Source organism: Salmo trutta, chromosome 15 (assembly GCF_901001165.1).
Source record: "Salmo trutta chromosome 15, fSalTru1.1, whole genome shotgun sequence".
NCBI lineage: Eukaryota > Metazoa > Chordata > Actinopteri > Salmoniformes > Salmonidae > Salmo > Salmo trutta.
Window position 1 is genome coordinate 18,387,943 of NC_042971.1, and position 14,646 is coordinate 18,402,588.

Here is a 14,646-nt window from a genome sequence, read left to right on the forward strand (position 1 = left end):
AAGCGTGCTGTTTTGCCTTTTACTGAGGAGTTGCTTCTGTCTGGCCACTCTACCATAAAGGCCTGATTGGTGGAGTGCTGCAAAAATGGTTGTCCTTCTGGAAGGTTCTCCCATCTCCACAGAGGAACTCTGGAGCTCTGTCAGAGTGACCTTCCGGTTCTTGGTCACCTCCCTGACCAAGGCACTTCTCCCCCGATTGCTCAGCTTGGCCCGGCAGCCTGTCTTGAAGTACCACGGACAAATCTTTCGTCCTCATGGCTTGGTTTTTGCTCTGACATGCACTGTAAACTGTGGGACCTTATATAGACTGTTGTGAACCTTTCCAAATCATGTCCAATCGATTGAATTTTTTTAAACATCTCAAGGATGATCAATGGAAACAAGATGCACCTGAGCTCAATTTCGAGTCTCATAGCAATGGGTCTGAATACTTATGTAAATAAGGTATTTCTGTTTTTTATTTTTAACACATTTGCAAACATTTCTGTATAGATTGATGAGGGAAAAATAACTTAATACATTTTTGAATAAGTCTGTAATGTAACAAAATGTGGAAAAAGTCAAGGGGTCTGAATACTTTCTGAATGATCTGTATTTGACCCATTCCAGGAAGCTAGGCTTATGTTTATCAAAAAGTGCTTTTTTTTATAGAATGTGTTTTAAGAGAGTTTGAAGGGTCACATAGACCTCTTGGGAGAGCAGAAGTAATCCTCTTGAGTTCTTCTGCGTCATTTCAATCCTGTTACTACAGCATTGTCATAGGCTATGGACAATGTGAGGGATATGGGACTCGTTTCAGCAGCCTTGGTGTTTGTCGCACGTCACTACTTCACAGGAGAGGTATTTGAACGTAAACATCATTTTTTTATCAAAATGCATTTTTGGGCAGAAATGCCTTCTGGAACATGTGAACTTTCATGTGCATTAATAACAAACTTGTATTCCATCCATAAATACAAATCAAATTGTTAAATTACGAGCCTAGGTGGTTTAGCCAAGGAAAAAGACAGGAGCCATGATTGCCTAAGATAATGGATGGGCTGGACATGCCGGGAGAGGAGTTTGGATTGGTCTGCCACGCTTCTGTTTATAACGTGAGCTGCTCAGTATGTGTTGATAGTCCTTTCTACCTCACAATTTTTGAACTATATAACGTAAACCATCAAGAACTACAAAAGTTTTGCTACTTTTCTCAACAACAATGATGCCCTGAATTTAGCAGGCGCTATCGACAGATCAGTTGGAAAAAGTGTTTTGCTACTTTCGACATACACCACGGTCAGTGTGAACCGGAGTGACTTGACACAACGCTGGCCAAACAAGATGTAGCTGCAAACAAAACAGTGTTAAATGGTTCCAGTCTGCCGTGAAGCATTCATCCATGTATACGGGTAAGAGTCTAGCAAAATTTTAGATATTTTAAGTTTCAAATTTTGTCAGAAAGTCGCTTTCATTGCAAGTTAACACGCACTGTTAGCTAGCTAGCGAACGTCAGCTTGCTGGCTCGCTAGCTAACATTACATGTATGATCTGTGTAGTAATATTATTTGAATCAGAAATCAATTTGCATTCATAGTTATAGCCTCATGTTAGCTAGCTAACATTGAACCTGGTTGGTTAGCCTTACCTACCTGCGGAGTCATACTAATCTAATCAAATCAAATCAAATGTATTTATATAGCCCTTCTTACATCATCTGATATCTCAGTGCTGTACAGAAACCCAGCCTAAAACCCCAAACAGCAAGCAATGCAGGTGTAGAAGCACGGTGGCTAGGAAAAACTCCCTAGAAAGGCCAAAAACCTAGGAAGAAACCTATAGAGGAACCAGGCTATGAGGGGTGGCCAGTCCTCTTCTGGCTGTGCCGGGTGGAGATTATAACAGCACATGGCCTAGATGTTCAAATGTTCATAAATGACCAGCATGGTCAAATAATAATAATCATAGTAGTTGTCGAGGGTGCAACAAGTCAGAAACACAAGAGTAAGTGTCAGTTGGCTTTTTCATAGCCAATCTTTGAGAGTATCTCTACCGCTCCTGCTGTCTCTAGAGAGTTGAAAACAGCAGGTCTGGGACAGGTAGCACGTCCAGTGAATAGGTCAGGGTTCCAGCAGGTCTGGGACAGCAGGTCTGGGACAGGTAGCACGTCCGGTGAACAGGTCAGGGTTCCATAGCTGCAGGCAGAACAGTTGGAACTGGAGCAGCAGCACGGCCAGGTGAACTGGGGACAGCAAGGAGTCATCAAGCCAGGTAGTCCTGAGGCATGATCCTAGGGCTCAGGTCCTCCGAGAGAGAGAAAGAAAGAAAGAGAGAAAGAGAGAATTAGAGAGAGCATATTTAAATTCACGCAGGACACCGGAAAAGACAAGAGAAATACTCCAGACTGACCCTAGCCCCCCGACACATAAACTACTGCAGCATAAATACTGGAGGCTGAGACAGGAGGGGTCAGGAGACACTGTGGCCCCATCGGATGAAACCCCCGGACAGGGCCAAACAGGTAGGATATAATCCCACCCACTTTGCCAAAGCACAGCCTCCCCACCACTGGAGGGATATCTCCAACCACCAACATATCATCCCGGGACAAGGCCGAGTATAGCCCACAAAGATCTCCGCCACGGCACAGCCCAAGGGGGGGCGCCAACCCAGACAGGAAGACCACGTCAGTGACTCAACCCACTCAAGTGACGCACCCCTCCCAGGGACGGCATGGAAGAACACCAGTAAGCCAGTGACTCAGCCCCCGTAATAGGGGTAGAGGCAGAGAATCCAGTGGAAAGAGGGGAAACCGGCCAGGCAGAGAGAGCAAGGGCGGTTCGTTGCTCCAGCGTTTCCGTTCACCTTCACACCCCTGGGCCAGACTACACTTAATCATAGGACCTACTGAAGAGATGTGTCTTCAGTAAAGACTTAAAGGTTGAGACTGAGTCTGAGTCTGCGTCTCTCACATGGGTAGGCAGACTATTCCATAAAAATAGAGCTCTATAGGAGAAAGCCCTGCCTCCAGCTGTTTGCTTAGAAATTCTAGGAACAATTAGGAGGCCTGCGTCTTGTGACCGTAGCGTACGTGTAGATATGTACGGCAGGACCAAATCGGAAAGATAGGTAGGAGCAAGCCCATGTAATGCTTTGTAGGTTAGCAGTAAAACCTTGAAATCAGCACTTGCCTTAACAGGAAGCCAGTGTAGGGAGGCTAGCACTGGAGTAATATGATCACATTTTTTGGTTCTAGTCAGGATTCTAGCAGCCGTATTTAGCACTAACTGAAGTTTATTTAGTGCTTTATCCGGGTAGCCGGAAAGTAGAGCATTGCAGTAGTCCAACCTAGAAGTAACAAAGGAATGGATAAATTTTTCTGCGTCATTTTTGGACAGAAAGTTCCTGATTTTTGAAATGTTATGTAGATGGAAAAAAGCTGTCCTTGAAACAGTCTTGATATGTTCATCAAAAGAGAGATCAGGGTCCAGAGTAACGCCGAGGTCCTTCACAGTTTTATTTGAGACGACTGTACAACCATCCAGATTAATTGTCAGATTCAACAAGCATCTCTGTTTTGTCCGAGTTTAAGAGTAGAAATTTTGCAGCCATCCACTTCCTTATGTCTGAGACATAGGCTTCTAGCGAGGGCAATTTTGGGGCTTCACCATGTTTCATTGAAATGTACAGCTGTGTGTCATCTGCATAGCAGTGAAATGTAACATTATGTTTGCGAATGACATCCCCAAGAGGTAAAATATATAGTGAAAACAATAGTGGTCCTAAAACGGAACCTTGAGGAACACCGAAATTTACAGTTGATTTGTCAGAGGACAAACCATTCACAGAGACAAACTGATATCTTTCCGACAGATAAGACCTAAACCAGGCCAGAACTTGTCCATGTAGACCAATTTGGTTTTCCAATCTCTCCAAAAGAATGTGGTGATCGATGGTATCAAAAGCAGCACTAAGATCTAGGAGCACGAGGACAGACGCAGAGCCTCGGTCTGACGTTCACAAGTGCAGTCTCAGTGCTATGATGGGGTCTAAAACCAGACTGATGCGTTTCGTATACATTGTTTGTCTTCAGGAAGGCAGTGAGTTGCTGCGCAACAGCTTTTTCTAAATTTTTTGAGAGGAATGGAAGATTCGATATAGGCCGATAGTTTTTTATAATTTCTGGGTCAAGATTTGGCTTTTTCAAGAGAAGCTTTATTACTGCCACTTTTAGTGAGTTTGGTACACATCCGGTGGATAGAGAGCCGTTTATTATGTTCAACATAGGAGGGCCAAGCCCTGGAAGCAGCTCTTTCAGTAGTTTAGTTGGAATAGGGTCCAGTATGCAGCTTGAAGGTTTAGAGGCCATGATTATTTTCATCATTGTGTCAAGAGATATAGTACTAAAACACTTTAGTGTCTCCCTTGATCCTAGGTCCTGGCAGGGTTGTGCAGACTCAGGACAACGGAGCTTTGGAGGAATACGCAGATTTAAAGAGGAGTCCGTAATTTGCTTTCTAATGATCATGATCTTTTCCTCAAAGAAGTTCATGAATTCATTACTGCTGAAGTGAGAGCCATCCTCTTTTGGGGAATGCTGCTTTTTAGTTAACTTTGTGACAGTATCAAAAATAAATTTTGGATTGTTCTTATTTTCCTCAATTAATAAGTTGGAAAAATAGGATGATCGAGCAGCAGTGAGGGCTCTTCGATACTGCACGGTACTGTCTTTCCAAGCTAGTCGGAAGACTTCCAGTTTGGGGTGGCGCCATTTCCGTTCCATTTTTCTCGAAGCTTGCTTCAGAGCTCGTGTATTTTCTGTATACCAGGGAGCTAGTTTCTTATGACAAATGTTTTTAGTTTTTAGGGGTGCAACTGCATCTAGGGTATTGCGCATGGTTAAATTGAGTTCCTCGGTTAGGTGGTTAACTGATTTTTGTCCTCTGACATCCTTCCTATGACAATGTTTGTATTGGTTGGTAGTAGTATGAGTTGGGATTATGCCAGTTCATTGTTTAGCTAGCTAGCTACATGTTTAAACAAAAGACTTCATGTCTAAACAAAACACTTCGCCAGATGATTATATGACCCATCAAGTTAGCCAGGTGTGTCTGGGGGTGGTTACGGCCATCTATTGTATTTCATGAACATGTGGACATGTCTAGACAATAGTGACCCATCCACTTAGCTAGATGTGGCTGGGGGTTGGTTATAGCATTTCCGTCACATGACCATCAATTTAGACAAGTTTGTCAGGTAAGCGTCATCTAATAATTATAAACTATTTATAACATATTTTTATCTTGACACTTTCTGTTTTTGATATTGCTACTATGCAATTAACCATTTTACTGTATCATTTACACCTTCTGTAAACTGACATGTGATAAATCCACTTTTTATTTCATTTGATATAGTGTGTGTTTACCAGAGATGGTAATGTGAAGAACAACATGACCTGCACCAACGTCAGATTAGGATATAGGCCAAGGACAAGATAAAGTGTATTTTTACCTGGAGTTTTTCCTCATTGTAGGCTACTACTTTCACCACTTTTAGTCTTGAAATCATTGGTTGTTTACTAAACAAATCACTCTGTTTAGAAAATTGCCTCACATGTGTATCCTTAAAGAAATGGGTGGGGCTAAGGCTTAAGAGGGTGTGAACGATGCTGAATGGGTATAGACTAAGAAGAGCTCTCCAATAGGTGTACCAAAAGTTTCAAGGGCCATTTTCTCAAAAGTGGGGTAACAAGTTTATAAACTCTCAAAGCAGATTTACTCTCCCATTGTTCTTCAACTGCAGTGTATGATATACAATTTTCTAGATCTCAATCTCTACTTTTATCTAATGTTTAAAACACAATTTCAAATTTTGTTTCATAAGACCTAATTGACACAGTCGGTCACATGTCATTCACTTGCAGTGCACTGTACACAGACACAAGACCCACTGGAGACAAGCAGATATATTATTTTTAAAGTTGGCATGTGCAATATAGGAAGTCTGATTCCTTGAAATCAATGTCCCATACCTTGTACTGAGATTGAGGCTATTAGGAATATGGACACTGTAAAATGGCTTTAGTTAGTAAGTAAAATAGTGAATCATAGTGTGAAAGTATACAACATCAATTGAATTTATGTATTCAATTGTAGTTAGACTAAACGTTTTGACCCAAACATGTTTGTTCCTTCGTAGCTTTCTCAATTATCTTCCACTGCTTCCAATACTCTGACTTTATCTGATTGATTGACTTTGCAAGGAACCTGAGTCATAAGCCTTTCCATATGTGACCGACCGGCTGGATTCGGTCTTATGTAACAAAATTTAAATTGTGTTTTTTACATTGGATAAAAGTAAAGGTTCAGAGCTAGAAAATGGGAAAGTAATTCTGCTTTGAAAGTTGATGAATTTGTAATCTCACTTTTGAGAAAATGGCATTTGAATGTTTTGGTAAACCTACTGGAGAGCTCTTCTTTGTCTACACCCATTCAGCATCATTCAAACCCTCTTAAGCGTTAGTCCCGTGCACCCATCTCCTTAATTAAGGATTCACGTGTGATGCCATGTATTAAACAACCAAAGATTTCAAGCCTAAAGGCTGGTTTATACTAAGTCTATCAACAGTTGTCGCAGTAACATCTTGAACATTCTATTGTCATCCGACATCAAACTTGTCGTTGTCATTATGAAACATTATAAACATAAAAGCTACAGGCTGCATGACATCATTAGCCTGGTGTTCCAAAATAGCATAACTAGTGTATTTTAACACCAATAAACCCACCCGTTTAAAAATGAATTTAATATATTTCAACCTAGAACACCAGGCAACTAAAAGCAACATTCTAAACAATGTTTTGGTTAGTTTCTAGCTTGTTAACTAGCTAGCTAATGTTAAGTTAGCTAGCTAATGTTAAGTTAACTGGCTAGCCAGTTCAAATAATGACCATATCATATAGCTGACAACGTCTTCACTTTAGCTAATTTGTCTTGATTATTACAGGAAAATAAACTCACAGCAAGATCATTATTTACAAGTTAATGGCGAGTCAATTACAGAAAATGGATTACGATTGTAAGTATTACGAAATAAAAGAAGGGTATTCTACCTGTCACGCCCTGACCTGAGAGAGAGGGTTTGTTTCTCTATGTGGTTAGGTCAGGGTGTGGGGTGGGCATTCTATTTTCTATGTTTTGGCCGGGTATGGTTTCCAATCAGAGGCAGATGTCATTCGTTGTCTCTGATTGGAAGCCATACTTAGGCAGCCTTTTTCCACCTGTGTTTGTGGGATCTTGATTTTGTACTGCTCGTATTTAGCCTGCAAGACGTGATGGTCGTTTTGTATTTGTTTGTTATTTTGTTTAAGTGTTCCGATTTAAAATAAAGATGAACACTCACCACGCTGCACCTTGGTCTAATCCTTTGGACGATCGTTACAGAAGATCCCACCACCGAAGGACCAAGCAGTGTGGGCCGATGGATTGGACATGGGAGGCCATCGGAGGCCCGAGAGGCAGCAGCAAAAAAAAATTAGGGGGGGGGGGGGGGGGCACACGAGTAGGTTGGCAAAGGCGTGTTTAACCTCTAGGGGCTATGTGGGACGCAAGCGTTCCACCCCTGGTACACCCTATCAACAACAGGTGAAATATCAAGGGCGCCAAATTTGAAACAATTAAATGTCATAATTCAAATTTCTCAAACATACAACTATCTTACACCCTTTGAAAGATAAACATCTCCTTAATCTAACCATGTTGTCCGATTTCAAAAAGGCTTTACGGCGAAAGCATAAAGTTAGATTATGTTAGGAGAGTACATTGACAATAGCTGTGTGTAATGTTTTGTCAATTCAAAGACAGGCGTCACCAAAAGCAGAAAACCAGCTAAAATTATGCACTAACCTTTGACAATCTCCATCAGATGACACTCCTAGGACATTATGTTAGACAATACATGCATTTTTAGTTCTATCAAGTTCATATTTATATCCAAAAACAGCATTTTACTATGGCATTGATGTTGAGGAAATCGTTTCCCTCCAATAACCGCCAGTCAATCAGCACAACAAATTAAATAATTACTATTCGAAAACATTGGTAAAATATTATATTGTCATTCAAAGAATTATAGATTTACATCTCTTGAACGCAACCGGATTGCCAGATTTAAAAATAACCTTACTGGGAAATCACACTTTGCAATAATCTGAGCACTGCGCCCAGAAAAATACGCTTTGCGATACAGACTAACCGCCATGTTGGAGAGATCTAAAATCGAAAATACTATGTAAATAATCCATTACCTTTGATTCTCTTCATCAGATGTCACTTCCAGGAATCCCAGGTCCATAACGAATGTAGTTTTGTTCGAAAAAGCTCATCATTTATGTCCAAAAAGCTCTGTGTTGTTAGCACATGATCTATGCCCAACGGACTTCTCTTCGTGAACGAGGGGGAAAAAAATATTTACGTTCGTTCAAACATGTCAAACGTTGTATAGCATAAATCATTAGTGCCTTTTTTAACCAGAACATGAATAATATTCAAGGCGGACGATTGCATTCTCTTTTAAAACGTATTGGAACGAGAGTACCCAACATGAACTCGCGCGCCAGAGTCTAATCGTCCACCACCGTTCCAAGGCTCTTGTTCGGTCAGATCTCACAGTATAAGACTCAAAACACTTTGTAAAGACTGGTGACATCTAGTGGAAGCCATAGGAAGTGCTCAACGATTAATAAGCCCCTGTGTGTTTCAATGGTATAGGCTTAAAGGTAATTCAACACATCAGGTATCCACTTCCTGTCAGAATTTGTCTCAGGGTTTTGACTGCCATATGAGTTCTGTTATACTTACAGACACCATTCAAACAGTTTTAGAAAATTCAGAGTGTTTTCTATCCAAACCTGAACAATAATATGCATATTCTAGCTTCTGAGTTGGTGTAGGAGGCAGTTAAAAATGGGCACATATTTTTTTCAAAATTCTCAATACTGCCCCCTAGCCCTATTAAGTCCTGAGCCAACTCCCCGTGCTTACCGTGGGGAGCGAGTGACCGAGCAAGCACCGTGTTATGCGGTGATACGCACTGTGTCGCCAGTGCGTACTTACAGCTCGGTGCGTTCGGTGCAAGCTCCTCGCCGTTGCCGTGCTAGAGTTGGCTGGCAGCCAGGAAGAAGTGCGCCGGCTCAGCGTATCTGGCCTACAGTGCATCTCTACGGCCCAGGTTATCCTGCACCTGCTCTACGCACGGTACCCCTCATTCACCAGCACAGCCCAGTTCGTCCTGTACCAGCGCTCCACCCTTGCTGGGCGATAGTCAACATCGAGCCAGGATGGGTTGTGCCAGCCCTAAGCGCCAGACCTCCAGTGCACCTCCAAGGCCCAGTGTACTCTGTGCCTGCTTTGCGAACTCTCCCTCCAGTGCGCCACCATAGCCAGTATGTCCTGTACCAGCGCTCCGCCCTTGCCGGGCGATAGTCAACATCAAGCCAGGATGGGTTGTGCCAGCCCTAAGCGCCAGACCTAAAGTGCGCCTCCAAGGCCCAGTGTACCCTGTGCCTGCTTCGCGCACTCTCCCTCCAGTGCGCCGCCATAGCCCAGTACAGCCAGTGCCTGCTTTGAGCATGCGGTCCTCTGTGCGTCTCCCCAGTCTGGTGAGACTGGTTCCAGCTCCCCGTAGGAAGCCTCCAGTGATGATCCATGGCCCGGAGCCTGTAGTGATAATCCATGGCACGAAGCCTCCAGTGATGATCCATGGCCCGGAGCCTGTAGGGATGATCCATGGCACGAAGCCTCCAGTGATGATCCATGGCCCAGAGCCTGTAGGGATGATCCATGGCACGAAGCCTCCAGTGATGATACATGGCCCGGAGCCTGTAGGGATGATTCATGGCACGAAGCCTCCAGTGATAATCCATGGCCCGGAGCCTCCAGTGATGATCCATGGCACAAAGCCTCCAGTGATGATCCATGGCACGGAACCAGTAGTGATAATCCATGGCACGGAGCCTGCAGCGAAGGTCCCCAGTCTGGAGCCTCCAGCGACGCTCCTCAGCCCGGAGCCTCCAGCGACGCTCCTCAGCCCGGAGCCTCCAGCGACGCTCCTCAGCCCGGAGCCTCCAGCGACGCTCCCCAGTCCGGAGCCTCCAGCAACGCTCCCCAGTCCGGAGCCTCCAGCGACGCTCCTCAATCCGGAGCCTTCAGCGACGGTCTGCAGCCCAGAGTCTTCAGCGACGGTCTGCAGCCCAGAATCTTCAGCGACGGTCTGCAGCCCCGAGTCTTCAGCGACAGCCTGCAGCCCAGAGTCTTCAGCGGCGGCCTGCAGCCCCGAGTCTTCAGCGGCGGCCTGCAGCCCCGAGTCTTCAGCGGCGGCCTGCAGCCCCGAGTCTTCAGCGGCGGCCTGCAGCCCCGAGTCTTCAGCGGCGGTCGGCAGTTCAGAGCCTCCGGTGCTGATCCACGGTCTGGTTCCTCCGGCGACACAGAAGCGGGGGGATCAGCAGGCGGTGTGGGGGTTACGTCCCGAACCAGAGCCGCCGCCAAGTATAGATGCCCCCCCGGACCCTCCCCTATAGGTTCAGGTTTGCGGCCGAGAGTTCGCATCTTTGGGGGGGGGGTACTGTCACACCCTGACCTGAGAGAGAGGGTTTGTTTCTCTATGTGGTTAGGTCAGGGTGTAGGGTGGGCATTCTATGTGTTATTTTCTATGTTTTGGCCGGGTATGGTTTCCAGTCAGAGGCAGGTGTCATTCGTTGTCTCTGATTGGAAGCCATACTTAGGCAGCCTTTTTCCACCTGTGTTTATGGGATCTTGATTTTGTACTGCTCGTATTTAGCCTGCAAGACGTGACAGTCGTTTGTATTTGTTTATTATTTTGTTTAAGTGTTCCGATTTAAAATAAAGATGAACACTCACCACGCTGCACCTTGGTCTAATCCTTTGGACGATCGTTACACTACCAGAGAATGTTATAACTTAGACACTGTCTCGTTGGCCTAAGGTTATATATTCTAATTTTACTTCGGTGCCGGTCATGTTCCTCACATTACTGTCACTGGTAAACACATACTATATCAAATAAAACGAAAGTATATTTGTCACATGCCCAGGATACAGGAGGTGTAGTGAAATGGTTACCTGCATAGTGGAGTCTTTTGTTTAGACATGTAGCTAGCTAGCTAAATAATGAAACATAATCCCAACTCTTAATGTCACTACCCTTTATGAATCTGCAGGTATCTAACCAACCAGGTTCAATGTTAGCTAGTTAGCTAACATTAGCCTATAACTAGCAATGCAAATGGCTCTGAGATACAAATAATATTACTATACTGATCATACACGTAACGTTAGCTAGCCAGCCAGCAAACGTTAGCTAGCTAGCTAACAGTACGCTTTAACATGAAATGAAAACAACTTAGAAATGTACAGTATAATATCAGAAAATGTAGCTAGCTAGATTATCTTTGCTGTACACATGGATGAAAGCTTCTCCCTCTCTGTCATGGATGCTATGGGTTGCCCTTAGTTTTAAGATGGAATCGGGAGACAGGTGTTTTATACAACAGCCTTCTCTGTGTTCTCTTTCCGACTCCCTCTGCATGTTTGCAATCAAACGTCATACTCTAATTGCATTGGGCATTCCACTGGTTTCAAAATTCGGTCCTCCAGAAAGTGGAGAGCAACACTTTTACAGTTCTACTATGTGATGTCTTTAAAAAAAAATGCGTTAGAAAGGATTACCTACACATACTGACCAGCTCATGTTATAGACATAAAAGGGCTACATGGCTGACCAATCTGAACTCATCTCTCTGCATGTCCAGCCCATCCATTTTCTCAGCCAATAAAGGGTAACGGGTAGGTTGCTAACTTTTTCCGTGGCTAAACCAACTAAGCTCGTAATTTAACACTTTTATTGATATTTACAGATGGCATACAACTTTTCTAAGGCACACGAAAGTTTGCATGTTTCAGAAGGTATTTCTGCCAAAAAAAGGATTTTGATTTTCAAAAAAGTTTACGTTCAAATGCCTCTCCTGTGAAGTAGGGACACGCGACATATGCCTGGTTTCCTGAAACGAGTCACATATGACTGCAAATTTCCACCCCAATTAACAGTAGTCAGTAGTTCAGTAGTTCTCTTTCTAAACAATCGTGTTCAGAAGTTATTTTTAGACGAATGGAGCTTTGAACTAGTCATGACTTAAAAAGCTAAGGATTAGTTGGGCACATTCTCATACCTGGTATGACATTTCTTAAAATGTGATTTGTAGATGTACTTTTTAACAGGAACCACATGCCCCTACCACTCCCATTGATTTTAGCTAGCAGTGGCTGAAGTTAGCTGAAGTTTATAGTAGCTGTCTAAAGAAAACTGAACCATGGATTAGAGTTTCTCCTGGCCTGTAGACTACTTTAAGGGCAGTGGCGGTCAGTACTGTTTAAGATGAGGAAGGGTAATTTTTTTAATGAGCATGGCCTTATTTCTATTACAGCATATCAGATGACTCTCATTCATATTCCATTCACCCAGTTCAATGTAACAGCGATAGGTTTAGGCTACTACATGATACTCACATTCCTATACCCATCATGAGGTTGCTACAATCTAGCCTATGAATGAAAGTATACAACGTAGGTGCGCACAGGTCGAGAGACAAATTTGACATTCAATACCGCCTTGCACACTCTTACCTGGATCTATCTGATATAGGTTGGAATCATTAGTCCAACAGTTGCAAATGAGTTTATTTTAGACAAATTCAGGTATGTTTATCCCTGTTTTAAGACTTTAAGGCTTTCACTTAAGAAATGTTTTTCTGTGGAATAGATACACCCGTGTTCACGCGTATACACAGTTCACTTTCATGGCAGCCATGTCCTATGCCAGGGATCTCCAACCCTGTTCCTGGAGAGCTACCCTCCTTTAGGTTTTCAATCCAACCCCAGTTGTAACTAACCTGATTCAGTTTATCAACCAGCTAATTATTAGAATCAGGTGTGCTAGATTAGGGTTGGAGTAAAAAACCTACAGGATGGTAGCTCTCCAAGAACAGGGTTGGAGAGATCTGTCCTATTCACTATACTTCTCTCACCTCTTCCCTTAGCTTGTGGACTTCAATGCACGACACATTAGCTGTATGTGACCAGGCGAAAGCTAGCTGTCCTCCGGCTACACCATAGTGCTACCCTACAGATTGCTGTTGACCTTCTTTGCAAAATCATGTGTTTTAATCAGTTATTTGGTGACATTTGAATATATTTAGTGTAGTTTTATCTAAAAATGATGTATTTTAAAATGTATTGCAATTTAGAATTGTTATGAAATTCACTGAGGAGGATGGTCCTCCCATTCTTCCTCTGAGGAGCCTCCACTGTTTAAGGGTAAGGAACCATCTAATATTAATTTGTAGAGTACTGAACTAACCATTTTAACACACACTTCAACAACGGCAAAGGAGCTTACTTGAGATTTTGACACCTTGTGTAACACCCTGACCGTAGAGAGCCTTTTTATTTCTCTATTTGGTTAGGTCAGGGTGTGATTTGGGTGGGCATTCTAGATTATGTATATCTAGGTTTTTTTATATTTCTATGTTGGCCTGATATGGTTCCCAATCAGAGGCAGCTGTCTTTCGTTGTCTCTGATTGGGGATCATATTTAGGCAGCCTTTTCCCACTGGGTTTTTGTGGGATCTTGTTTTTTGGTTAGTTGCCTGTGAGCACGCCATTCGCTTCACGTTTCGTTTGTGCTTTATTGTTTTTGTTGTTTTGACGGTGTTCATTTTGAATAAAGGAAAAATGTTCGCCTACCACGCTGCACCTTGGTCTCCTTCTTCAGACGAACGTGACAGAAGATCCCACCAAAAACGGACCAAGCAGCGTGGCCAGGATAGTTGGACAGGGGAGGAGATCCTGGACGGCAAGGGGCCCTGGACGCAGATTGGGGAGTATCGCCGTCCAAGGGAGGAGATAGAGGCAGCAAAAGAGGAATGGCAACGCAACAAGGAATTAGCACGGCAACAACGGAAGCCCAAGAGGCAGCTCCCCAAATTGTTTTGGGGGGGGCACACAGGGAGATTGGCGGAGTCAGGGTTTAGACCTGAGCCAACTCCCTGTGCTTACCGTGGGGAGCGTGTGACCAGTCAGGCACCGGGTTATGCGGTGATGCGTACTGGAGATACAGATTCATAGCCCGGTGCGCTCTGTGCCTGTGCCCTGAATTTGCCGTGCTAGAGTGGGCATTCAGCCAGGACGGATTGTGCCGGCTCAGCGCTCCTGGTTTCCGGTGCATCTCTTCGACCCAGGATATCCTGCGCCAGCTCTACGCACGGTATCCCCAGTTCGCCAGCAGAACCCAGTGCGGCCTGTTCCAGCTCCCCGCACTTGCCATGCGACAAGGGGTATTCAGCCAGGACGTGTTGTACCAGCTCTACGCTCCAGACCGCCAGTCTGCCTCCACGGTCCAGGGTATCCTGCGCCGGCTCTATGCACTATGCCTCCAGTGCGCCTTCACAGCCCAGTGCGTCCTGTGCCAGCTGTCCACACTTACCGAGCTAAAGTGGGTATCCAACCAGGACGTGTTGTGCCTGTTCCACGCACCCAGCCTCCAGTGATGATCCATGGCCCGAAGCCTCCAGTGACGATCCATGGCCCGAA